Source organism: Equus asinus, chromosome 11 (genome assembly GCF_041296235.1).
Source record: "Equus asinus isolate D_3611 breed Donkey chromosome 11, EquAss-T2T_v2, whole genome shotgun sequence".
Taxonomy (NCBI): domain Eukaryota; kingdom Metazoa; phylum Chordata; class Mammalia; order Perissodactyla; family Equidae; genus Equus; species Equus asinus.
This window is the reverse complement of record NC_091800.1, coordinates 54,211,213-54,239,093: the sequence shown is the minus strand read 5'-3', so window position 1 is coordinate 54,239,093 and position 27,881 is coordinate 54,211,213. Positions and strand designations below refer to the sequence as shown.

At 35.6% G+C, this 27,881-nt stretch overlaps 1 protein-coding gene across 1 annotated transcript in view; it reads right to left on the bottom strand.

The window, feature by feature from the left end:
- SCEL (sciellin) overlaps nucleotides 1-27,881 on the bottom strand; it is a 273,404-nt gene that overhangs the window by 196,664 nt on the left and 48,859 nt on the right. Inside the window, exon 2 of the mRNA XM_070520021.1 lies at nucleotides 15,585-15,682. The gene's annotated coding sequence lies outside the window, so the exon portion shown is untranslated. The remainder of the gene's footprint in view (nucleotides 1-15,584; nucleotides 15,683-27,881) is intronic.

Here is a 27,881-nt window from a genome sequence, read left to right as displayed (position 1 = left end):
AGTACCCATTTTCCCTCAACAAAGGTGGATGTTATCAATCTATTCAAATGTTGCCAGTCAAGTGGGTGAATAAGATACCTTGTTAATGTTTAATTTCATTTATTTAATAATGACTGAAACGGATCGTACTTTCATAAGTTAATTGGACATTTATATCCCTTCTTTAACTAATTTCTGTTTGTATTCTTTGTCAATTTTCTATTTGGCTGATTGTCTTTTTCATATTTATTAGTAGAATATTAGTAAAATATCCTAGATACTAATCTTTTGTCTTTACATATGTTGCATATATTTTCCTCCCAATTCTTCACTTATTTTTTAACTTTATTTTTATCTTTTCAAATAAAAGGGATTTTTATTTTCAATATGTTGATTTTTTTTATAGTCTCTAGGTTTATATCATGCTGAAAAAGTGCTTCCTCATCCCATAATTATAAACCTATGTTTCATTCCTTCTAGCATTTTTGTAGTTTGGGTTTGTTTTCTTTTCATGTCTAGAGCTTTAACCTATTTGGAGTTTACTTTTGTGAAAGGTGTGGTATAGAGATCTAACTAGATTGCCAAGTATCTTAACATCATTTGGAATAATCTTTTTGTCTATCATTTCTGAAATTCCACAATTGTTATTACAACAAATTCCCAGATGTGTCAGTGGATGTTTTTAATATAGACATAGGGGGAGTGAGTGTGTGTGTGTGTGTGTGTGTGTGTGTGTGTAGTTGCTACATATATACACATGTTTTAATATCTGGTAGGCAAGTTTCTTATACTACAGACTTCATCCTAAAGGTAGCAATAATGTCTATGGTCTATAGGGCATAAAACAATAAATGAAATTATGCTCAAGAAACTCTGATTTACTTATTAAAAATGATGCTATACGAAAGCACATAATGTTTTTTAATTAGTTCTTTTAAAATGTTGCAAAATATGTAGTTTAATGTTTAAAATAGTATTGTAGAAAACATTCCTCTTTTTTTTTTAACATTATCTCACAATAGTCTAGTTGGAAAAAAAGATTTTTAAAAGAGAGCAATTTTCTGTCATTTCTTTAAGCTGAGAGTAAATTATTGCTACCACATTTTACAGTTCATGCCAGGACATAGCTTCAATTAGGAAACAATTTATTCTGTCCAGTGAGACAGAATAAATGGCTCGCAGTGGCAGTCCATTTTGCCATTGCCAGGTCTCTAGTCCAATAGAAATAGAAATTTTTCACAGATGGGTAGTTCCCAAGAGATCAAGTCTCTGGAATCTTCTCTCAGAGAGTCTGTATTTTTTTAAATCTTTGTTTCAGAACAGGAGAAATGATTTTACACTAAGGTTTATTCTTACTAGCACCAAAGTATAGAAAAGAAACTTTTTTTAAAGATTATTTAATAACTCGGACAGAGCTAGCATGGACGATATCATCAGTAAGGGGTTGCTAAAGGCATAAGGTGCTAATAAACCCACCACTTCTTCAGCTCCACCGAATGTTCAGTTCACTGTTGCTAAAGTCACAGACATTCTAGAAGGAAATCTGGCATGGGGACAGGGTGGCAAAGAGACACCACATGAACGTGACTCCAACTCAGGACATAGGTCTTTCCAATGCCTCCATCCCTGCACCATTGTTATGCAGTGTAACCATCTTCACAAGGAGAATGAATGGAAATGTACACAAACCACTGAATTATTAATGTTCTTCACACTGTGAAGTTAAGTGATGAAATGTGCCCTAAAGTAGCTTGATATGAAGATGTGGATTTTGTCATCAACTAGTCTGTCTTTGTAGTGGCTGAAGAATATTCAGGCAAAAGTCATACATAGTAGAAAACAATTTGAGAAAAGATCTTCTACCACATGGTAGATCTTAAAGAATGTAGCATGAATTGAAATCAATGAACATTTCCCGCTGCCCATAAAAAGACATAGATTAAGTGCTCCCAAGGGAGTATTAGCATCTGTCTACACACCTGATCGTCTGCTTCCTCAAATTGATAGAGATAATTAAGCCAGCTGTAATTTGCATATTGAGTATATAATTATTCTTCATCTTAGCCAAGGTAAGATCATGCCATTAATATTAAAACTGCTTGTTATCCTTTAAAGATAGTATTGACTAGCCCGCTCTGTGTCCATGTCTATCTGTAACTGTCTTAATCCCTCCACACTAAGGCCAGAACTATGCTTTACTCATTTTGATATTCCTTACATATCCCATACTTGTTTTTATATCCCTTATAGTATATTGCCTTGTACATAGTAGGTGTTCAATAACTATATGAATTAGGTGAATTATATGAAACATCAAATATTTTCTAGAACAGTATGATTTAGGTGCTCACCTGGTCCAATATAATTCATATAAAAAGTCAGTACTCATTCGAAAATGTAATATTCACTGTAAGATTTAAAGATATAGTCATTCAGATTTTAAAAACCACTGTACAGAAAAACAGAGTTTGTAGACATAAATTGTGAATAAGTTAAGTCTCAGATTCTTTTGAATTAATAGCTCTTCTGTTACATACCAAAGGAAGGAAACGCACATCTAATTCCTTAACTATATAGCCTGCTTATTCCCCTACACATTAAGAATTTAATATTTACTACACTAGATATGTTCTCATGCATACATTGATGTCCCTCAGAATTAAGCAGGAAGCAACACTTCAAACACCTCCAAGAGACATAACAAACTCCAGTTCATTTAATCTGATATGGATACATGGGTGGCCCTCCTCCTCAGAACCACAACCATTTCAGTTTTGTGATTCTGAGCCAGTCTTTTGCCCTTAGCAGGTATTTAGAGAGAATTACCAGAAAAGGAGCTGACAAAGTTAGGAAGAATATAGGGTCCTAGACAAGAGGGATGAGTTTAGAAGCATAACATCCATTATGAAGATGAAACTAATGTACAGAAAAATAAATCAGGAAAAGAATTTTGTCATTTTACAACACGTGAAAGTCAAATCATTATGCAGTACACCTTAAACTTATATACAGTGCTATCTGTCAATTAAATCTCAATAAAACTGGGGGGAAAAAGAATTTGTTATAAAATTTGGGCAAATACGCTGAGAGGGTTGGGGGGGCACAATGATGGTTGAGGTGATGGTTCATAGGAATATGCTACTCAACTTAGACTCATTCCAGACCCCACCATCTGCTACGTTAGAGGCCAGTGATAGACTGTTGCCTCAGACAGGATAATTTAGAAGCTGGGTACGAGAGGAGTTTGCTACAGTGAAGATCTCCTGTATCTGCAGCTGAATGGGGCTGGGACAGCCATAATGGGAAACGGACCAAGGAATTAAATTCATTATTGGATCAGTGTTCTCTCCCCACTATCCCACTCACACCCAGTAACCATATCTTCAGAATAATTTAGTGTTGTGTGAACACAGTTCAAATATGCTGCTTTAAAAATATTTATTTTGAATAGTGATAATCATCATCAACATCTTCTTTTGAAGATGATAGGAGTTGATGAGGATTATCAAGGAGAGTAGGTAAAAATGTTTAGAAACATTTGTAAAACCGATTTTGTGGTTTTTAATCACAACCAATGATAAACATGCATCGAATTTATAAACAAGTGTATGAAATGGATATCAGTATATCACTGCCCTGGAGGCCTATGCTATGAAATTATCTTTCTGTGCGCTAATTTATTTAAACGCAAACACTACTTTTTATGCTTCATCCAATAAATTGTCTGAGATAGGATAGAGGGGATTCCATTTTATACCAAATTTGCCTCCATCAAAAATTGTAACTGATACCCTGGACTGGGATCTGGAACAAAGACTTTCGAATTGGGAATCAAAAATCAGTACTATAGTAAAACACTCTAGGTTAAGTCCAATAATCTGAATCAGGATATCCAGATATCCAGTAGAAGATATCCAGATACTTCTTACAAAGAGAGAAGTAAACAGTGTGGAAAACAGCCAACAGAGGCATGACTAGATTCAGAGCCTAAATTAAAGTAAAACTCCAAATAAGTTTTCAAAATAACATGATTTCTAGATCAGAATGTCAGGAAAACCAAAGAAAGCCAGTGTTAGATTAAGGTCTTTGGGCTCTCATTCATGACAGAGGATTCTAAGACTCTGGGTTGGTAAGTGAGAGAAGGTTGAAAGGCAGCATAGGACAAGTGACTACCATCCTCTTATCAGCTACAGCCTAGCTGGTCAGCCTAAATAGTTAATAAATTTGAAACTTAAAAAAAAAAACTAGCTCAAAAGCATTTTATGAAAGCATATTAGAAAAGCTTTCAGTAAAAGTCTCATCTCTGCTTAACTAACCCAACCTTATCTGCCACTACTCTACAATGAGCTCACTAAACACATTTACTCACATCTCCCAAACATGCCTCATGCCTTCCTACATATTCACCTTTTGCTAGCTATTCCCCCAATCCAGTAATGCCCTCTATCATCCCCCATTTACCCAAGCATTCCCTAGGCAATAAGACCAATTCAAATCCCACATCTCCCCTAAGGCCTTTTTTATTCATCCCAACTTGAAATTATTTCTCACTCCTCTGAACTCTCAGGTCAGTCATTTGACCCTTCACAAATATTGCCTTGCATTATTAATTTTATTTTCCTTTTCCTATAATTAACTGGATTGCTAGGTCTGTGAGGAGGCACTGATTGTATCTTATCATCTCTGGATCCCTATTGTATATTAAAGTACTCAATAAAGATTTACTGAACTGAACTTGAAGTCAAAGGCCTTGTCTTAGAGTATATTATCTCTGTATCACTCCAGCCCTAGCACATGCCTTGCTATAAAGCTAAACAATTCAAAATGGTACCGAGTACTGGCTCTGATTGGTTAAAATACAAACACGTGTTTAATTTTCTTCTTGTTTTGCAAGTACATTTCATCTTTTCCAAAGCAACATCACATTGCTAGAATACGAAAATTCTCTACCAAATGGAATTATATCAAAACTAAAAACTACAGAGGAAAAAGTACAAATCACATTGTAGTGATATTATTTCCTTATTTCTCAAGTCATACATAATCATTGCAGAAAAATTAGAAAACAGAGAAACACAAAAAGAAGCATATATGTTTTTCAAATCATTTATAATCCTGCTACCCAGAGATAGCCAACATTAATTGTCTGGTGTCTAAACTTTCCTTATTAGAATTACTTTATGCTGCCTATCTGTCCAGGTGATTCTAAATGAAATTACCCTACCCACACCCTTCTACCATATAAAACTTACCACCCCAGCCCATGACCCCAGCTGTAAGTAAACATCTCCCTAAAGGAACTAAACAACAGGTTGTCCAGAAACAAATCTAGACCAACAAAATAAGCCAAGCAATAGGCTCTATCTTGATAATTTAAACTAAAAACAGTTAGCAATAGGATCTGAAACAAAAATGTCATGAATTGGAGACACCAAAATGTGCTTTGGGCAAGTTAAATTTACAAGGAGGGGATATTATGAGTATGCCAGCTGAAAGTGAAACAGAAAGAAGCTGAAAGTCACAATGTGACTTAGTCATGTTCAAGGGGAGTATTGGAGGGAAGGCTCTCAATTCTGATCCTCTAGAGCCTTCTTAAATCCAGAACTACCCCTAGCTCCAGACTTCACAATGCCAGCTGTACAATGACATGAACTCCTGGATTCCCAGATTTCCTTTGAAATTTCTTATGTAATCCATCAATGCTATCTTTTTATTTAGGCAGGCTTGAATGTTTTAAGAACCAAACTAAGGACTTTCCCAGATTTTTTCCATAGTTATCTTTTTTCAAAACATAGTATATATGCTGTTTAGAAGCCCACTTTTTGACACAGTGATATGTCATAAACACTAAATATCAATATACATCTTCATTACAAATGGATTCATGACATTTTGTTGTATCATAATCTGTCTAACCTATACTAAATTACTGAATATTGAATGATGTCTCCAGTTTTACCCTAATACAAATTATTCTTCAATTGGCACTCTTGGCTACACTGTGTTTTCGCATTATTTCCTCAGGATAAGAATACGCTCTTTATACAATATAACTTACTTAATAGGGTCATCAAAATTCTATCCTTGAAATTCTATGCTGTCAAATACTGATTAAAATAAGTAACTCAGAGTTTGGAAACAATGTTATTGCAATCACATTCTATAAACATTATACTACAGCAGGGATTCATATGGTAGGAATCTAGGAATTGGCTTCAGGAGATCCATAGGTCCCTAAAATCATATGCAAACATTTGTGTTCAGGTATATATTTGCTTCTTTCCTTAAGTGGGTCCATAGCTTTAAGCAACTTATCAAGAGTCCACAACCCAAAAGAGGTTAAAATATCACTGATATAGAGACTGAATGAACTTCATATATATACTGAACAATGATTATATGGACCCAAATTAAATTAACATAATGCATCTAACGTACTTAGCACTATACCTGACACATTAAACTTGAAATAAATATTAATTACTATAATTAATAATAATTGTGTATATCAGATATTCAGTTGCCTTCTACAGGGTTTTAATCTCTATCCCCAGATGACACAATCATTAAGAATGTATCCACTAAAATGATGGATGTGAAATAAATCCACCAAAATGGTGATTTCTATGTACCCACAAATTAAGCAAAAGCTTGCTGGTCTATGCCTAGACTCATATTATGCAACTGCAGCATTTTTATTACTTGTGGAAAGAGATCAATTTATTTTCTGCTTGATAAGATAGGTGATAGTAGTACAACAAACCAAACCTTGTGAATAGCTGATTTTTCTCATCTATTTTAGGTTTATCAAATAAAGTTGTCAGTGTATTTTCTTTTAGACAAGTCACTGCAGCTATATTTAACCTAAAGTCTTTATTAGTTTGCTTATGGTCTTTTCCTCTTTCTTGAGAGAGAAGATATTCCACTGAGATAAAATAATCACCTACAAAAACTTTGATTTTTTTTTTTTTTGAGGAAGATTAGCCCTGAGCTAACATCCGCCACCAATCCTCCTCTTTTTGCTGAGGAAGATTGGCCCTGAGCTAACATCTGTGCCCATCTTCCTCTATTTTATACGTGGGACACCTGCCACACCAAGGCTTGATGGTGCGTATGTCCCCACCCAGGATCTAAACTGGTGTACCCCAGGCCACCTAAGTGGAGCTTGGGTAACCCAACCACTCCAACACTGGGCTGGCCACTGATTTTTTTTTAATAATCTGAGTTTAAATCACCTGAAAAAAATTCATCAGTCCACATAGATAGCTCCAAGCACCATTTTGAAGATGGCACTGATAGTGACTTTTCCTGAAACTGACTCACAGTTTCTATTTGATAAATATACTATTTGACTGCCTTCATTTCAAATGTTCCTGCATAGCTTAGTAATGTGTGGCCCACGATTTCATTCTGGATTATTGTTATAGCCAAAAATGTACAACCAATCACACAGAAGCTGGAATTCCCCTCTCAGAGCCCTTCAGGCAGTCTTATTTACCTTGTCAAGATTGCCTACTAAGAAATATTGTGGAAACATTTGATAATTAATGACTGTGTACTGACCATGAGGAAGGAGGGGCGTATAATAACAACATTCCCTTCTCAAAATATAAATGAAGAATCCAAGACTAATCTCAGCTTTCCCATCCATCAAATTAAATGAATATCAACTTCACGATTTTTGTTTAACGATTAAACAAAATATGTGAAATCATTGAGTTAACCTAGTATATGGCACCTAAGTGTTCAGTAAGTGTTTGTTGTATCTGAATCTGAATTAGTCACCTCAGGAATCTGAGCATTGGTTTTGGTCTAGCTGAGAGCCAATGAAATCTCTCAAGAATTTGTGGCAGACTTAGAGGTAGTTCTACGTATAAATTCAGAAAAAGATGGGGAAAAAAACCATCAAATTCCCAGAAAAAGTCAAACGAGTTTTCTAGTCCCACTTACCCATAGTATTGAAGACAATTGACATCAAGAGAACCCCCAAAATGATCCATTTTTTGTTATTTCTAACATAATCTAAGTTTGGATACAATAGATCTCCAGATAGCGTTGAGAAATAAACAGGTTATGTAAATACCATCTTGGTTTTAAATAAAAGGAGAAAAAGGATTTTTAAATGAGCTAATAGAACCAACACAAAGAGACTTGGTTTTGAAGAATAAGACTAATCGAACTTTATTAACCAGACAGGGAGGATTGTTGGCAGTGGAGTGCTGGAGCTGACTCATACTGGCTTGCAAGAGACAATAGTCAAATTTTCAGGAATTTTGCAAGCCAATTGGTAGAGGCAGCCATTATTAAAAAGTGAATTACATAACTTATAATTAAATTGAAAGGTAATAAATACTCAAACTCATCACTTCCTAATTATTTACTAAATTTCAGTATTATCCATTCTCTTGAGATTATTTGTGTCTGTTATATCTGTATGGTAGAAATCCTATACAATTGTGTGCTACTGTGCATCTCTTGCTAACTCTGCGTTCAGCAGTGTCCTACTGGTAGCTTAAAATCAGCCATGATGGGAATCTTCACACCATAGAAATCAGCAAATGCTGCAAACCAGGACTTCCTCTTTCTCACTTTTTTTTTTTTTTTTTGGTCTCAGAGAACCAGTTGTTGAACATTTGTCAGCACACTACAGAGTATTGGTCTCAGTTTTGCTTTTAAAATGACACAACTTGGACCAACTCTTGACTTTGAGAAAGAGATAGGTCTTTATATTCTTGTTGGAAGACATTTCCCCATGAGTCTCTTGTGATTCGACATCTCTTGTGAAACAAGGCACTGACCATTGTTCATTCTGAACTATTTTTCAAGGATTGTTTACAGCAAACAGCCTTGAAAGTTACAGGCATGCCTGTTATTCATTACCAAAAAAATCAGGTTCCTTAAGATCAGCGTTCCTCTCCTGTAATTCCAGCCACCGCGTGAAGGCATCCATCTGGGCCAATCTGTGCCGTTTCTGTGGAACTTGGAGACAAAGGGAACAAACACAAACATGTGTGCTGATGCTCAGCCTGCTGGCTGTGCTGTATTTATGTTACTCTCAGGCCCAGGAGTCTCATGTCTTCCACCAGTCTCCACCAAACTGTGGCCGGCTCACTCAGCTTGCAAAAAGGGTGAAATCTCAGGCCCTTCACAGTTCTTGATAATCCTTTTCTAAAAGAATGATCTAATAGTTTAGAACAGCCTAAAATAAGGCTAAAATGGGCTAGAAAGGTTTTTTTCTTTATATTTCAATGTGTTTCTTTCCTTTAATGCAGTTCCAAGGATTTTAGTTGCTAAATGTTTCCTCAGTCCCTTTTCTTCTTACCAGAATCTTCATATTCTCTCCATTCCAGACTAGGTCCCTTCGGTTCCTCTTCTATGGCACAAGCAACAAAATGTCTATTTTCAAGATAATGACAGAAAAAATAATAAAAGGAAAAATAATAGCTTGGAAAGAAAAAGAAATATTGTTCTTTTTCAATATTGAAAATTAAGTTTAGGGACCGGCCCCCTGGCTGAGAAGTTAAGTTCACACGTTCCGCTTCTGTGGCCCAGGTTTCACGGGTTCAGATCCTGGGCATGGACCTACACACCACTCATCAAGCCATGCTGTGGCAGCATCCCACATAGAAGAACCAGAATGACTTACAACTAGGATGTACAACTAGGTACCGGGGCTTTGGGGAGAAAAGAAAAAAATAATAATAAGAGAAAGATTGGCAACAGATGTTAGCTCAGGGTCAATCTTCCTTACTAAAAACAAAAAAGCATAGAGTTGCATATGGGACTTTATTTAAAAAAAAAGAAAGAAAGAAAATCAAATTTAAAATGCCAGTAAAAAGTAGAAATCTAAAGACTGTTAGAAAAATTAAGAAAATTTAAAAACCTGTGTTAAGAAAATGGCAATTGACATTGAATAATAAATAAATTCACCTACGAAAAATGCTGTCTGAAGATTCCAAGAAGGCATGACTATATAATACATTGATTACTATCATTATTATTATTATTATTTTGAATGATACTATACCCATTTTAGAAATATCCATGTCCCCAAACATCACAAAATCTTATTTTGTAGGGGATTGTGATATCTGGAAGGAATGCCCTCTTAGCCAATCTGAGGCTCTATGAAGTCATATTCCTGTTTAGTTACTGCGACAGGCTCTGGGCACTAGAGGCAACCATGAGAGTCACCAGAATGAAGATTTGTGAAATCTAAGTTCTGTATTATCACTAAAGCAAAGCCTGATCCAGATGGCACATGCTTGGAGCATAGCCAGCACTGTTTATGACAATTAAATTGCACCTATTCACAAAGAAGTGAGTAACAGCATTTAGAGACTACCATCCCTTAATAGTATATTCTAACATGAAATCTCTTTAGTTTACCATTTTCAAGTCAGTGGCTGTGTTTTATTTCTCAAAAACAAATGACAATGGCATAGTAATAGAAAAATAATCCATTACACATGAACTTAAAGTAGATAATATTTTTTTAAATCACATCCTCTGCACTCTTTACTATTTACAGACCCGAGAGAGCTTTAGAATTAATTAGCGCTTAGAAACCACAGCAAAGTTTTCATCATTTAAAAATAGTCAAGAATAGCAAGAAAATAATTACTGTGCCAACCAAGAGGTCCTTTTTATAAGGATATGTTGATTAGTAGCTGATTTTATCATTTTTTTTCTTTCTTGTATCTCATTATCTGGACTCAAAATATACTACAGTATTTTAAATTAACCTAACCAGAATATGTTGCCCATGTCTCACCATGTAACACCCACCTAGAGGATAGAATTAGGGCACATTAATAGTGACAACCCATATTTCTTCTGACTTTGCCTCCCCAACCACAATTTTGGGATCCCCAGATTCTCTCAAAATCCCTCCAGTTTTATCTAAGAGTCCCCAGGAGCAAATCTGTTCTGCCTCCACTACCTGCAAAGAAGCAGCCACAGAGACTTTGTACCTGCAGATGCCAGCCCTCGTGATGCTAATTCTCATGATGCTAAATGTGGAGACCTCTCTGGAAACTCCTATGTGTCAAAGATATCCTGTTCCATCCAGAAAAGAGAGAGTACTTTCCTTTTTTGACTTTGTGCCTAGAGACCAAAGTAGAGCTGCTTAGTGCCCCACGTCTTATGTAGACGCTCCTATCCTCAACCCCTATTTTCCATAAGGCCTATGTGGTGCTGGATCAGTAACGTTGCTGAGAGGCTGACAAAGTGCTACACATTAAATCAAGGTTCCCTTTGATGCTAGAGGCATCTGTTCAGCCAAGTCTTGCCTGTCTGACTTTTCCTTCTTAAGCATGAGTTCTGTTCCAGGAGGCTTCACTTAGTCATGCAAATAGACCACCACAGGCAGGTCCACTCACCTAGCCAGCCGGACATGCTTGAACCCTAGCAGGAAATATAGCTTAAACTCTAGTGGGTCCCCTAGTATGCTCAAAAAAGAACCAAAATAAAAGTTGGCAGCCATCCTTAACTATCGTTATATACCCAGTGCTGAATAAAAGTCTAAAAATGGTCTGGTGAATTGAGACTATAGAAGGTTAAATGAGTTCTTCACAATCATCTAGAGAAATTCCTTCTCATCTGTTATTTAGAGCATCAGGTAAGGTATATTTACCTATTTATAGATTTACTCTTAAAAGATGAACTTCAAGAGATGATTGCTACATATAATGCAAAAATCCAAATCACCTAAGTTATTGTTAGAGGCCAATATTAACCACACGATTATCCAATATTCAAACAGAATGAAGTGAACTGCTTTGAACAGCACAAGCATTTACTTTGTTCCTTTTTCCTCTTTCTTTGTGTCATCAGGAATAACCAAGAGTTGTCTTTCCTCCAAAGCTGGATGTTTTAATACTGACTTAATAACTTTTTTGCCTCTATTACATGCTGCGTGTCTCTTTATTTCCAGAAATTTATCATCCTTCTGTTATAAAAATTTATATTAAAATCAGTGTAATTTAGGAGTTTTGACATGTGGTCTGTCCCATCAACACTGGGGCAACATAGAAAGATTTCACCATGTATTAACAAGCTTAAAAAAATTATATAATCATATAAATAATGCAGTATTTGACAAAATCCAAACCCATTCTAGATAAAATTTCAGGAACATAAGAAGGGAACTTCCTCAAACTGCTAGGTGATATCTACAAAAAACCTACAGCCAACATCATACTTCTTGGTAAAAGACAGAAGGCTTTCTCCTAAGATCATGATCAAGGCAAGGGTGTCCACTCTCAGCACTTCTACTCAGCAATATATTGGAGATTCTAGCCAGTGCAAAAGGGCAAGAGAAAGAAATAACGTTCTCCATACTGGAAAAGAAAAACAGTCTTTATTCAGAGATGATATAATTGATTATGTAGAAAATATTATAAAGAAAGCTATTAAGTGAGTTTGACAAGGTTTGGGATATAAGATTGACATTAAAAAATCTATTTATTTCTATAGAGCAGGAACAAACAACCAGATTAAAATTGAAAAGACAATAGCATTTATAACAGCATAAATAGATGAAATATTTAGGGATAAATCTGACAAAAGATGTGCAAGACTTATACATTGAAAACTATAGAACATAGTTCAGAGAAATTAAGGAAGACCTAAACAAATTTAAAGATACGTCATTTTCATAGGTTGAAAAACCCAACATTGTTAAGATGTTTGCTTTTGCCAGATTGATCTATAGATTCAACATAATTCCAATCAAAAAAAGGAATTTTTCTGTGACAAGGTTCTAAAATTCATATGGAAACGCAAAGGATTTAGAATAACCAAAACAACTTTGAAAAAGAACAAAGTTGGAGGATTAACACTACCTACCTGATTTCAATATTTTTGATAAAGCTACAATTATCAAGACACTGATATTGATGTAAAGATAGACAAATAGATCAATAGTACAGAATAGAGATTCTAGAAGGAGACCGACACATATATGGACAACTGATTTTTTAACAGATGTGCACAAGCAATTCAGTAAGAAAGAACAGTCTTTTCAATAAACTGTGCTGGAATAATTTGGATACTAGCTTGGTTTTGTCAATTTTTTAAACTTCTGATCTTAAAAACTCACTGCTAAGAGAAAAAAAAGAAAAATCACACACTTGCAGAAAATATAAAGAATATATTTAAAATATTGTCAAAATTCAACAGTAAAAAACAAATAATATAATAATTTAAAAACGGCCAGAATATTTGAACAGATACTTCACTAAAGAAGATACATTGATGGAAAATAATGATATAAAAAATTTTCAGCATCTTTAGTCATTAGGTAAATGCAAATTAAAACCACAATGAGATATCACTACACAACTACTAGAACTGTTAAAATTAAAAAGACTGACCATACCAAATGTTGGTGAAGATACCAAGCACCTACAATTCTCACCCACTGCTAGTAGGAATGTAAAATGGCACAATAGCTTTGGAAAACAGGTTGGCAGTTTTTGAAAAGTTAAACACAGACCTACCATATGATCCCCCCATTCTACTCCTAAATATACCTAAAGAAATGAAAGTACATGTCAATATAAAGATTTATATAAGAAGTTTCACAGCCACTTTATTGTAATGGCCCAAACTGGAATCAACCTAAATGACCGTCAATAGGTAAATGGATAAACAAGTTGTGGTATATACTTACAACAGAATATTTCTCAGCATAAAAATGAATGAACTATTGATACACACAACATAGATGAATCTAAAATAATTGTGCTTAGTGAAAGAAGATAGACAAAAAAAGTACATAATGCACAATTCCTTTTATTTTAATTCTAAAACATGCAAACTAATTTATAGTAATAGAAAACAGATCAGTGGTTTCTTGGGGATATGGGGTGGGGAGGAAGAGGAGAGAGGAAGGATTCTAAAGGGGCACAAAAAACTTTGAATGTGATGAATGTGTGCACTATCATGATAGTGGTGATAGTTTCACAGGTATATAAATAAACCTATCAAATTTTATACTTTAAATATCTGTAGTTTATTGTATGTCAGTTATACCTCAATAATCCTACTAGAAACAAAACCAAACACACACAAAATACTTTCCCTAGATTATCGAACGGCTAAGATCACTTGAAGTTTCAAACTTGGCACCAATATTAAGAATTACTAACATTCATATCAACTTCCTAACTTCTAAACAGTCTGCAAAACTTAAAATAAATGGATATTTGGAATTACAATACTTTGTCACTAATAGTCTTATTCTACCACAGTGAAACAGTAAAATATTGCATTACCACTCTTTTTGAAGCAGTGAAATATTAAATTACACAACCCTTTAACTTGAAAGGCTTTAATCAAATTTGTGAAAGACTATACAAAGGGATCCTGGAGTAGGAGTCTGCTCTCCCTGGAGTTTTACATTAAACGCCTAGAACACAGTGCATTTCAGTGGGCCGTGCTAGGAACCCCAACCTCTGAAGGTGTTAACCAGCCACTAGATACCTAGCATTCTAGCAATTCAGTGGTAAAGAAATCCATTTCCTTAGCAATAGGATGATAACGCTTTTATCTCATCCATATTATAGGCCGCTCACTGTACTATGTGCTAGTCCTATATGTATACCAGGCATATAAGAGAGATTAACATCTCTGCCGTAAGGAATTCATAGTTTAGTATTATTTTGATATCAACAAGCAATGCTATTGTGTCATGAATATAATTTAGCATACATGTTGTTGCTAAAGAATAAAGTGCAACTCTATAATTACAGAGATAATTGCTTTGAATTTATAGGAAATATAGCTTTATGCCCATGGAAGAATAAAGATTACTGAATTATAGTTTTGAGTTGTCAACACACTGTGAATCAGACACTCTAACACAAAAAATATCAAGCATAGTGCATGGATGGTACAAAGAAAGAGAGAAAAATCTAACACTGTGTAGCAAATTATCTGTTCACTAGGCCTACATTATCTTTCATTTGAATTTATTCTTGTCAAATATGAAGATTGTTGTTTCCATATAGACTTTCTTTTGACATCTGTAGAATGTTTCAAGACTGATTCATTACCTTGGTGATAGACTTCACATTCTATTTCCAGGCTTTTTTCTTTCTTTCTTTCTTTTATATTTTACAAATTTCAGGATCACGATTAACTTCCTGTTATGATCATTTTTTAAATAAAAAAGTATTTTGCATCATCCACATAGACGTGTCCTAGGTTGTGGTCAGCAAGTTTAAATAAACAAATGCATCTAATGGGTGTAGTCCAAGTACAATGAGTGTAATTAGGCAGGCACTTCCTTATCATTAGTTTGTAACCTTTCACAATAACCCTCACTCTTATTAACAAACCATTACTTTTTCGGCACTTAACCCTGCTTCTGAAACTTGCTTTAAATTCTACATGCTCTGGCCATTTCTACACAACACAGAGCAAAATGAAGACCTAGGGAAGTTAAGACAGACACAGTAAATCTGAATGATTCACACTCAGGTATATTGCTAACCTGTGACAGCTAAAACACTATTCAGTCCTAAATTTATCTCTTTCACTAAAAGTAAAAAAAAAAATTGTTTTAGTTAATACAAAGTAGAAATAATTACATATTGTACCTCTGGTTAACATTCCCAAGTTGAATTCCAGGGGCTTTGGTGAAGTTCTTGAGGTATCTCAGCTCATTCTACAAATTCAAATTTTCCACCAAGTAATACTGAAAGAAAGCACAATATAAAAATTACATTCTGAGTTTAGTAATACAAAATAACATATTATTTTGAAGAGTAAGATTAGTTGGGCTAGCAACTAGATTATCACATTGCTAGAACACTCAGAGTTTGTTTCACTTCTTCATTCTTCTGAGTCAACATCAATCACAGCAAGCACAGTGATGCTGTGAAAACTCATTTCTACCATCAAGAACCAAAGTTAAATCAATACTGACTGATTTAGCTTACAGAGTACATTCTTAGTATAAACAGACATCAACTTGACTTCAGTTTTCTAGCTATTTTCAATTTGCTGGTAAACTGAATGCATCTTGCTGCTATACAAATTTTTGTAATATCATTATAATATTGTAATTAATCAAATTTTATGATATTGAAGTGAGTGAATGAAAATAACTGAAATATGAGCCTCCTTTGGGAATTTCTAGAATGCACACTCTAACATCAGCAAGAGAAATGAAAACAAAATCTAGTTTTCATGATTCTGCTCTCTTTCTAGATATTCCTTCACTAAGAATACAGCAATGCTAGTTTTTATCTATTTCCAAAATAAAAACAAAATGTTCTAAACAGGAACTGATCTGTGCAGAGTTACAGAGAGAATTACAAACAGTACATTTATATCTCCTCTAGTGTTCTCTGCCCTCTTGATTACATATTTCAATTGCATTAACATTAGTTCTCTTGGGAATTTTCCATCAACTGATCAATCTGTCCATTAGGATATTTTCTCTGATATAATATTGAGCTCCTGCTCTCATTTGCTATTTTCCCCCATTAGTGCTAATTAGGTCCCCTTGGATCAGGGAGAATAATACTATTCCATCTTGTCATTCTCTCCCAGATGCTGTAGACAATGATGCACAGCTTTATTTATTATGCATTGAATACTTTTAAATTGTCCTGAATAATTCTGTCTGAGATCGTAATTATGTTGACTTGCCCTTCTTTGAAAGTTCTTACACTTTCTGATCTTTTCAAAGCAAAGGTATTTAAAATTTACTATAACATATTATAAAAAAAATCAGCTTCCACACCAATGACTTCCGACTGTAGCTAAAGAAGAAAGAGAGAAAGAAAGAGAGAGAGACAAAGGAGAAAAAGAAAAAAGAAAGAAAAGAAAAAAGATTTGATTTATCAAAGAACATTACATGCAGAATTTAACACAAAATACATTTGTGACCATTATAACTATAAGATTAATTAACCCAATTTCTAATTTAAAGCAAAAATATTAGAACTTTAAAATTAGTCCAGTTCTTATGCTTAATGAGCTTAAAAAATTTGACAACTTTGTCTTCTTTCCTTTTGTATTCCTCCTCTCCTCTACTGTGATTCTCTCAAAAGGCCTTTTGCTCAAACCATCTTAGACATTCAATAAATACTGGTTAACTGATAAGTATAATATTGATGGATGATGGGGGAAGAAATACAAATAGGATTAAAATGTGTCACTTCTGTTAGATTTAATGTGTGACATGTGTTGCTATATAATTTAAGTAGCTATGGGAATCCATGTTCTAACTCTTTTAATGATTACGAAATTGTACAAAGTCAATGCCATGAAAAATATGTGAGGGAGACTGTTCTAGACTAAAAGAGGCAAAAAAAGCTCTAACAATAAATATAATGTGAGAATCTAGCTTGAATTCTGTTCTAAACAAACCAATTGTAAAAAGACATTTTGAGACAATTGGAGCAATTTGATTACAGACTGAGTGTTACATGATACCAAGGAATTATTGTCAATTTGTGAGGTATGATAATGGGACTGTGATTGTGTAATAAAATTTCTATAATTCTTATTGACACATACTGAGTTAGTTAAGAGTGAAATTGTATGCTGTCTGAGATTTGCTGTAAGGCATTTCAGCAAAGAAAATAAGAGGTAGGGAGTATATGAAGTAAATCAAGTAAAACCCTAACAATTGTCAGTTGTACTAGATTACATATATGGAGATTCACTATTCTATTTTCTACTTTTGTGTATATTTAAAAATTTCATAATAAAAATGTTTTAAATAATACAAAAGTAATACATATTCAGTATGTAAGAGTACTGTACAAATAATATAAGGCATATATAAGTTAAAACGCAAAAGTCCTCCCTCACCACCACCCACCAAACCTACTCACAGGAGGAAACCACTGTTAGCAATTTGGTGTATACCAATACGGACATTTCTATCTGCATACATACCTATATATACATATTTAATTTTTTTTTACCAAAATGCTTGTTACCTTCTTCTTTACTAAAACTATACCTTGGACATTTTTCCATGTCAGCAATTCTTATTCTTACTTAACTTAACTAAACCTTATTCTTACTAACTGATACAGAGAACTCCATTGTTTGGATATTTTGCATGGATGATTTTATTTTTACAATCGCATATAGGGGATGAATATTTAGTCTGTTCTCAGTCTTTAACTATTACAAGCAGTATTACAGGGAACCTTTTTGTACATGCACCTTTGTACGTTTGTGTGACCATGTCTGTAGGATGGAGTTTAGAAGCAAAATTGAGAGGAAGTCTAAATCAGTGGACAAGTGGGTGGACACTCCAATCAGGCTCCCTGGGTCCTAATCTCAGTGCTGTCTCTACGATCCAAGTGATGTTGGGCATATTGTTTAACTCTCTGAATGTCAGCTTTTTCTTCTGAAAATAGGATTCATAATAATTGTATTCATTTATAATATTATCATGAAAATAAATAACGTATATAAAGTGTTTAGAACAGCTGTGAAATAATAAGAAATATATCTGTTGGTCTCCTACTAATATTTGGTTTTTGACCCCATTTTCTGACACAGAGCTCCTAAAATCCTTGTAATTTCCTGAGTGATAGAGCGTCTGATACAGAGCTCCTAAATTCTTTGGAATTTACTGGGTAAATAGAAGCATCTTTTGTTCTAATGAGGTGACTCTTGGTGGGCTCTTGGATGGAGGCAGGCTGCTAGAAAGACCAAGCCGTGATTAGCAGCATGGAACTTTCAGTCCATGAAAGGTCCCCCCACGTTCCTACTCTCTGGAGAGGGGAGAGGAGTTGCAAATTGAGTTTATGATCAATTATGCCCAACTGATGAAGCCTCCATAAAAATCCAGAGCTTCCAGGTTAGTGAACACATCACATGCAGGGAAGATGGCACACACCAATTCCTTGGGGACAGAATCTGCTGTACCTGAGACCTTCCCAGGCCTCGCCCTCAGTATCTCTTCATCTTGCTGTTCATCTATAACCTTTGTCACAGCATTTATAATAAACTAGTAAATGTAAATAAGTGTTTCTCTGAGTTCTGTGAGCCATTCCAGCAAATTATTGAACCTGAAGAGGGGATCATGGGAACCTCCAATTTATAGCCAGCCCATCAGAAGTAGAGGTGCCAACCTGGGACTTGATATTAGTGTCTGAAGTCAGGGCAATCTGTGGGACTAAGCCCTAACTTTTGGGATCTGATGCTAACTCTAGGTAGATAGTGTCAGAACTGAACTGAATTGTAGGACACCCACCTGGTATCAGAGAATCGGTTGGTGTGGGAAAAAACCCACACACCTGGTTACAGAAGTGTTCTGTATGAGTGTAGTGAGAAGGAAAAAACAGAGCTTTCCATTAGGTGGTGTAGAGAGTTTTTTCCCTTCCTGTAAAACAGTTTATGACACACACAGGAAGTGCTCAATAAGTGTCAGTTATCATTATTGTTAATGTAGGTTGGGTTCATTTACATTCCCATCAATAGTAAGAAAATCCTTTTTTTAATCTGATGTAAGAAAATCATCTTCTTGTTTCAATTTCCATTTTCTTAATGTTTATTGAGATTGAACATTTGTTTATAGATTTCCTGGCAACTTTTATATTATTTCTGTGAAGTACTACTTAGTTTCCTTAGTCCATTTTCCCACTGAGATAAAACTTAGTGATGGCACATTCTAGAGATGAACAGCCACCTACAAGTTCTGATCAGACTTGAATTTCCAGGTAAGAGAATCTGCATACTTTAGCTTCAACCTAACCTAAAGAAATTCCAGAGGACATCCACCTCCAGGTATGTATCAGACCAAGACTCTCACCATTAAGCCAGATGAAATCTTATAAAAGAAATCAGCTATTCGAAGGCACTAGAGAGCAATGTAGGCAGCCAATGCTTAAAGGGCCAACATCACAGAGAAAAGAAAAGCACATAGATGCGAGTTCAACATTCTCCTTCACTTTGTCCCTTGAGAAGTTTGCCAATATTTAAGCACCACAGGGCTTAGTGGCCAGCAGAGCATCCCACCTTCAAACTCAGAGCTTTCAACACTTTCATAGGGATGAAAAGATAAAAACTGATGCTCAAGAACCATCAAGGTAAACGCTTTGGCTTTGCATTAGACCCCAGAAGCCTATGTGCTAGGATTGAGAACAAATCAATATGCCAGAACTTACATGGATTGAATCCATCACAAATCATCTTAATCATTCATTAAATCAAAGAGAGAAAATTTTACACAAACTGCCTATCAACAGAAAAGTAAATCCTCTCTGAAAGGAATATAAAATCATCCAGTCTATAATTTTTATACCTAATATCCACTATTCAAACAAAAATTACTAGGCATGCCAGGAGACAGGACCAAATTTCCAACAACTAAAAGCCAAAACAGAAACAACATAAAAGAAATGAATCCACAGATAACCAAATAATGGAGTATCATTTGTGGCAAAGAAACAAAAAACATTTCCTTCAAATAAGCAACAATAATATTGACAGCTGACTTATCATCATAAATGTTGAAAGAAAATAATTGTCAACCTATATGTTGAAGGGGTTCAGAACGGGCCTCCCCAAGATGTGCCACTTTGGCATGTGGAATGTTTTGAGCTAGAGGCGATCAAGACTCTGAGGGCTCAATAGAAACTTTTACCTCTCCCTTAAAGAGTTTAAATTGTGGGTCTTGCCCATAATAAGAGCTATTACCAGAAATAACTTTTTATGACCTATCTGTTTGATAGGGCAATCACCTAATTACTAAACATGTGCTCTTTTTATCATCCTGTGAGTTGCCCTCCTCCCCTCTGAAGCCTCGGGCCCCTACCCATTCCTTGGCTCAGAATGGCATATTTACTTCATTTTACCTTTCTGTCTCTGAACCTCTCATGTATGTAGAGTCTCTGATTTTCTCATGTCTGTGGGTTTTCTGTATGAAATTAAATTTGATTTTCTCCTGTTAATCTGTCTCATGTCAATTTAATTCTTAGACTAGCCAGAAGAACCTAGAAGGGTAGAGGAAAATTCCTTCCTCTCCCACAATGCCTATATCCTCCCCAAAATAAACATTAAAAGTAAAAGAGAAGTTTTGCAAGTTGAAAAAGTTCTAGAGCGTAAGTGCACAACAATGTTAATATCCTTAGCACCACTGAACCATACACTTAAAAATGATTAAGATGGTAAATTTTTACACTGTGCGTTTTACCACAATTTTCTTTAAGTGAAGGAGAAAGTTAAAAACAAAGTGAAGAAGAAGACAGGGCTGGCCCCATGGCCGAGTGGTTGAAGTTATGCAGAGCGTTCCGCTTCGGAGGCTCGGTTCGTGGGTTTGGATCCCAGGCGCAGACCCGCTCCACTCATCAACCATGCTGTAGAGGCATCCCACACACAGAGTCGAGGAGGATTGGCATGCGTGTTAGCCCAGGGCGAGTCTTCCTCACACACACACGTGAAAATAAATTTAAAAAAATAAAGTGAAGAAGAAGGTGACTTTTGTGGTACGTAAATTGTACCTCAGTAAAGCTGTTTTTAAAAAAGTGAAGAAGAAATAAAGACATTTTAAAACGAGAATTCATCATTAGCAGACCATGATTTAAAGGAATATTAAAGGTAGCTCTTCAGAGAGAGGAAAACAATCCCAGGTAGAAACACAGAAGTGCAAGACAGAATTAAAAGCAATAGAAAGGAAATATAATAATTGTAATGACAAAAATCAATAATACTCTTGTGGGGGCTAAAATGTACATATATATATGAAATTAGAAGAAAAAATGCAGGAGTGTAGTATATGGAGTCGGTGTTCTAATGTGCTGACATTGTTAGGAAGTGGTAAAAGTGCTAACTTTTATAGACTTTAGTAAATCAAGAATAAATGTTGTAATGTCACTGGTAACCACTAGAAAATACTATAACATATAATCAACAATTAATAGTGGAGAAAATAGATTTATAAAATTTATTTATCAATTCAAAAGAGCCAAGAAAGGGAAGGAAAAAAAATCCAGAGGGACAAATAGGAAACAAATAATAAAATGACAGATTTTAAACCAAAAATATTAGCAATTTTGGATGAAAGTCTACCATAAAAGAGATCATCCGGGGTCGGCCTGGTGGTGCAGCAGTGAAGTGCGCACGTTCCACTGTGGTGGTCCGGGGTTCCCCGGTTCAGATCCCAGGTGCAGACATGGCACCACTAGGCAAGCCATGCTCTGGCAGGCATCCCACATACAAAGTAAAAGAAGATGGGCACGGATGTTAGCTCAGGGCCAGTCTTCCTCAGCAAAAAGAGGAGGATTTGTGGGAGCTGTTAGCTCAGGGCTAATCTTCCTCAAAAAAAAAAAAAAATAAAAGAGATCATCAGACTGGATTAAAAAATAAAACTCAACTATATATTCTTATAAGAGACTTACCTTAAACCTAAAGACACAGAGGGGTTAAAATCAAAATATTGGAAAAATGCACACGCTGCAAAAACAAAACAAAAGCTGCTATAGCTACACCAATATCAGGAAAAAAAGAATTACTAGAGGTAGTGAATGTTTTATAAAGATTGAAGAGTCAGTCCACTAAATTGACTTAATAAATGTATGTGCTACTAATAACAGCCTCAAAAGAAGCAAAAATTGACAGAATCAAAGGAAAAATGGGTGCATCACAATTAGATTTGAAGATTTGAACACATCTCTTCAGTAAAGGAAAGAACAAGCAAAAAAACACAAAAGATTTAGATTTTAACAACATGATTAATGAGCCTCATTTACCTGCTATATACAATATAATAGCATGCATATTTTTTCAAGTGCACATAAACCATTGGCCAAAATTAACCAAGTGTCGAACCATAAACCAAGTCTCAGCAAATTTCAAAGTATTTATATCATTAATCTTACGAAATAAAGCTGGAAATCAATAATAAAAAATAACTAGAAAAGGCCCAAATGTATGGACAAAAAGCAGTACACTTCTAAATAACCCATTGGTCAAAGAATTACTCACAATAAAAATTTTGAACTAAATTATAACAGAAAATATGGCATATCAAAATGTGATAGATGCAACTAAAACTGTGCTTGGAGTGAAATTTAGAAACTTAAAGGCTGATATTAGGGAAACAAAGGGCTACAATTCAATGATCTCAGTATTCATCTCAATAAATTAACACACACTTTTGATTTGTGCATTTCTCAGTATGTATCTTCTACTTCACTTTTTAAGTTTACTTAAAAATTTTTTTAAGAAAAAGAAACTCCCCAAGGTCCAGTCTCTGGTTCTACAAGATCAAAGGATCTCAAAGTCTAAATTTATTTGATAAACCAGTCAGCTCTAGCCCCTCCTTAGCATATATTTAAAATCCTATGCATACTCTACTCTCCTAGGGTTTTGGAGGGATTTTTGGTGTGTCTGTTTTTTCCATTTTACATATGATCTAGGGTCAGATTAGCTTCTTTAGAAACTTTCTGCAGCAGAAAAGAATACTCAAACACTCAATAGTTCAGACTCACCCTTCCAGAAACAGGCAGACACAAGCCTCTGGGTTTATAGAAAAAACTAGTTACTCTGCAAATATTCATCTCACCACACCCATTCAGCAAGAAATATCTGTTCAGCCTATGTGTTATCACACCAGCCTCAAAACAAGATTTGCTAAGTATGAAATTACACAGGCAGTATCTTTGGAAAGTTTCTGACCTCTTTTCATAACACAATAAAATACAAAGTTAAAACTCATTAGTTACATGTTTTAAATTATTAAGCAGCAGATACTTCGTTACTGTAATCTACTGCAACTGACACTGCTACTATATTAATGAAACTAAATATTGTTTTGAGAAAACAATGAATTCAGTATTTTAGTTCTAGAACTTAACTAATATACTAAAAGAATTTTCATGATGTAGTTATGAATTTTCATTTGAAAAAGTATTTGGGGTGTAGCTGTGTGTGTATTGTAAAGGTATTCAAATTTATTTCCTCATAAATAGAATTAGATATCTGTGAGCACTAATTAGAAAGACTTCATTGAAAACAGATTAACATATTATTAATATGATATAATTCCCATCAGACTACATAGTTAAGACCTTTAAAATTTTCTTGCTTACTTTTCAAACACTAGTGTGACACTGGTCCACTCATATAGTATCGTTAAGTAAAGATGAAGGAAACTGCTTGTTCATTGAAATTACTAACTTCATTTTGAATAGTCTCCTTCTTACAGAAATATTATTAGAAATAATACTCTTGATAAATCTGAGATCAGTCCTCCCCATTGACTATAAGCAATGTATTTCCTGGAGCACAGAAGGACAAAGAAAAATTGCCCTGCCCTGTGCCTAGGTTACTGGGGTAGCAGGGTGCCTCTGCTGCCAACAAGACTCCTTCTCTAGTCAGGACAGGAAAATCAGGGGGGAAAAGTCTCTGCTCTAGCCATTCCATCTTGGAGGTTTCCAAGGCCCCAGTCAATGTCTACTACACTACGAGTGACTGAGAGAAGACGATGCTCCTTCTCAAGAAACCCTTAAGGATTCTCTCTGGATGTTTACAACAGCCTGGCAAGCAGGGAGGATGACTGGATAGGAGGAGCTTGGGGCAGACTTTTAATCCCAGATATTGAGGATTGCCAAAGGGAAGAACTGTGCCCTTTTTGCAGTACTTGTGCATCGAGCACCACCCTTTGTTGAAAGATAATAAGTGTCTTGCAAATCTTTCTCCATCTCCACGTGTTTCCTCACTTCTCATGTTCCTTGTACATTTAAACTATTAGAACAGGCATTCTGCTAACTCGCTGCTTCCACTAATCCTGATCTGGACTGCTTTCTGTTTGAATTCTGCACCTATTTTTTAATGCACCCTTGGAAATTATAACACCCTTCTCTCATTGAAGCTACAGCTCTCTTTTAAAGCCATTATCTTTAAAAAAAATTGCTACCTATTTCAAATGTGTTCCTGCATCAAAACGTGTTGAATTACGGAATCAAATGTCTGTCAATCTGCAAGTAGAGCCCTAAATACTTACAGAAAAAAGAACCCTAAATGTTATTCAATGTATTGAGACACTACTAAAAAAGTCTTAAATGACAGCATTTTATCCATTTTTTCACTTATTTGTCAATGTTTCATTAAAATGTCTCTGATATATGGTAATGCATTCCTAGTTAAAGGATGTATTTCGGAAGAAAAAATTTTTTTTTAGAAAGCTAGACAAGGAGCAAGTCAACTAATAATGTCTTATGTTTGCATAGCATCCTAATGATCTTTCATTTTCATATGCTTTCTGTAACTTAACCTTTCAAATAACCACATGAGGTGGGCAAGGCAAGCCTCATTACTTGCATTCTAACACCAGAACCATCAGAATCTTGTGGCTAATACAGCGTTGTAGTACTTTCATTTTAACTCACACTCTGCCTTTTCAAGCATTCATAGCAACTTAAATATTCATAGCAACAACCCATCACCATAGATAATATCTAAGCAATTCTAAGCAAACATGACATTTTCATTTTCTGTAACATCTTTAAACCAGAAAGGAAGACACCAAATATGAATTTAGCCCAAGGACCATAGGACTTAAAAGATATAATAGACTTGACCTCCCAGGGGAAAAAGGCCCAAAGATTGTCACAAGTGCATGTCCCAGAGTCTGCTACTTATTTGGAAGGTATGAGTCCATATCCTTCTGCTAAGGAAAGGGCTTACGGAAAAAGTCATCATGAGTTTACCTGGGTATGCTGGTTTGTAACACTATTCCAAAGATTCAAGAGTGGGGAGTGGTAGAATCTTAACCTGTGGGTCTATGTGCAATAAAGAGGTCATTTCCACTCTCCCTCTCCACCCCACCCCAGCCTTTGAAGAGAGTGCTTGGACTCTTTCATGGTGAGAAAGGAATCTTGCGAGGGTCAGCTGGCCTAGAGAAGTGCCCAAAAACAATTAAGAGAGCCACTATTGCCCATGATTGGAGCTGCTCTGAGAGACATAAAAGTGAGTGCTTGAGTTTCCCTACCGCTGTAGAGAAATCATGACATACAAGATGCTCCTTATGGCTCTCCAGCTTCACCTACCCTGAAATCTTGAAGGCTCTTGAATGCATCATGCTCTCTCTCAAGTCACAGAATTTGCACAATAGTCAGTTTAGAACAATCTTCACCTTTATCTGCCTATCTTCTACTCATCCTTTTTGAAACAGTTCTATCAACACCTCCTCCAGGAGGCTATCTTTCACACACTGCACTCCTCACCACCACCTTGTATGTATGCTCCTGGAGAGCCCTGTGCTTATGTTTAGCATGGTTCTTACCACACTTGATTGTAATCAGCTTCTCTAGTTTACGCATAAGACTCTAAATTATTGGAGGGCAGGGGCAATATCTTATCATCTTTGTATTCTCAAAACCTAGCATAGAGCCTGGCACCTAATATATACTGAATGAATGAAGGAAAGAAGGAATGGCTACCCCTGATTCCATCCCAGAACTTCTGATACCTTCTGGCCCCTCAGTTTGGCAGTGTATACAAATCTCTCTGAATCAATGCACTTAGCTTCACTCATGTTTAAACTCGCCCCAGATTTGGTTTAGAGGCTCTTAACCAATGCAAGCCTGGTGGACCCTCCCAGTCAAGGAAATTTTGTCCTCCAGCCAAGGGAGGGAGATACAGACAGCCTCATTCTTGCTCCAGTTATTCCTAACATCACAGCTATCACCAGGCACAGTCGCACCCAATCCCATAACAAACTGGATTGTAGTTTAGCAGGTTATTAGTAGCTCCTTCTTCACCTCATTTGCTTTGTTAAAATCGTCTGGTCAGACACTCATTGTCTGGTGCTTTGTTTTGCTGTAATTATCCCACCTGTCCTGAGCTGCCAATATTCCTGAATAATCCTTCTGTCTATATTCTTTTTTCCCAGTCTCTGCCACCAAGCTAAACTTTTCTTTTGCTTTCTTGCATTTCAAATCAAGGGATCTTCCCTCTTAACAAGCTGTCCTTGAAATCTGTTGTGGCTGTGTTCAGAATTCCTAAAGTCATCTGATTCTACCTGCTTCTCTTGGATTACCCTCCAACTCTGCCCTTCAATTTCTATACCTCCTTTGAACTTGGTTTACAACAACCAGTTCTGCTTCTGGGCCCAGGACCTTTACTTTGCTTGGGGTTTTTTCCAGTCCTGTTTGCCTTTTCTATTCCAAATTCAACTTTCAAAATCATGTTCCCCACTGAAGATAAGGATAAAATCAAACTGAAGGGCAACATAGGGCATTATACATTTCTAAGATAGTTAAACTGCTCCTAAATGTTCCGCTTAAAGTCATGAAAATTTGTACTTTTTGTAGATCCTGCCAATAACATTGATGGAATAGCTGATCAACCATTTAGAAGGGCACTATAAATAGGGCCAAAATTAAGAGTCTGAAATAGCTGGGGAGTTTTCTCCACAAACTTTCATGTGATCACACCGGGGCCATTGCATTTCACAGCATATCCATTTTTATAAGTCTATTTATGAGTACAAAGAGGCTTAGCCACCACTGCTTTGGCTTGCCAGCTTGGACTGACTGCTGCTATTTTAACCACATTCCCTTTTACAAAGAGCACAGCCAACAGTTCCAAATTCCTGAGGGAACTGTAACTGTTTATACTGAGAAAACTGAATGACACATCATTTGGAAATTTGTTACTATTTAAGCCACTGTCAACTTGTTTTTTTTTTTTTTTAATTTATCCATAGTGATCTCTTAAGGCCCAAAGTGCCATACTTCCACCCTGATACTCAAAGGTGACTGGTCCCAAGAGCCAAAGATCATCCTGGAGATGAGCCTAGACAACCAGACACGAAAACCAATACACCCTAAAAGAAGAAAGTCTCAGGGCTCAGCCAGTGTTCCCCAACAGGCAAAGAACATCACTTCCTCTTAAACAGTAATAGTGAAAATGACTAG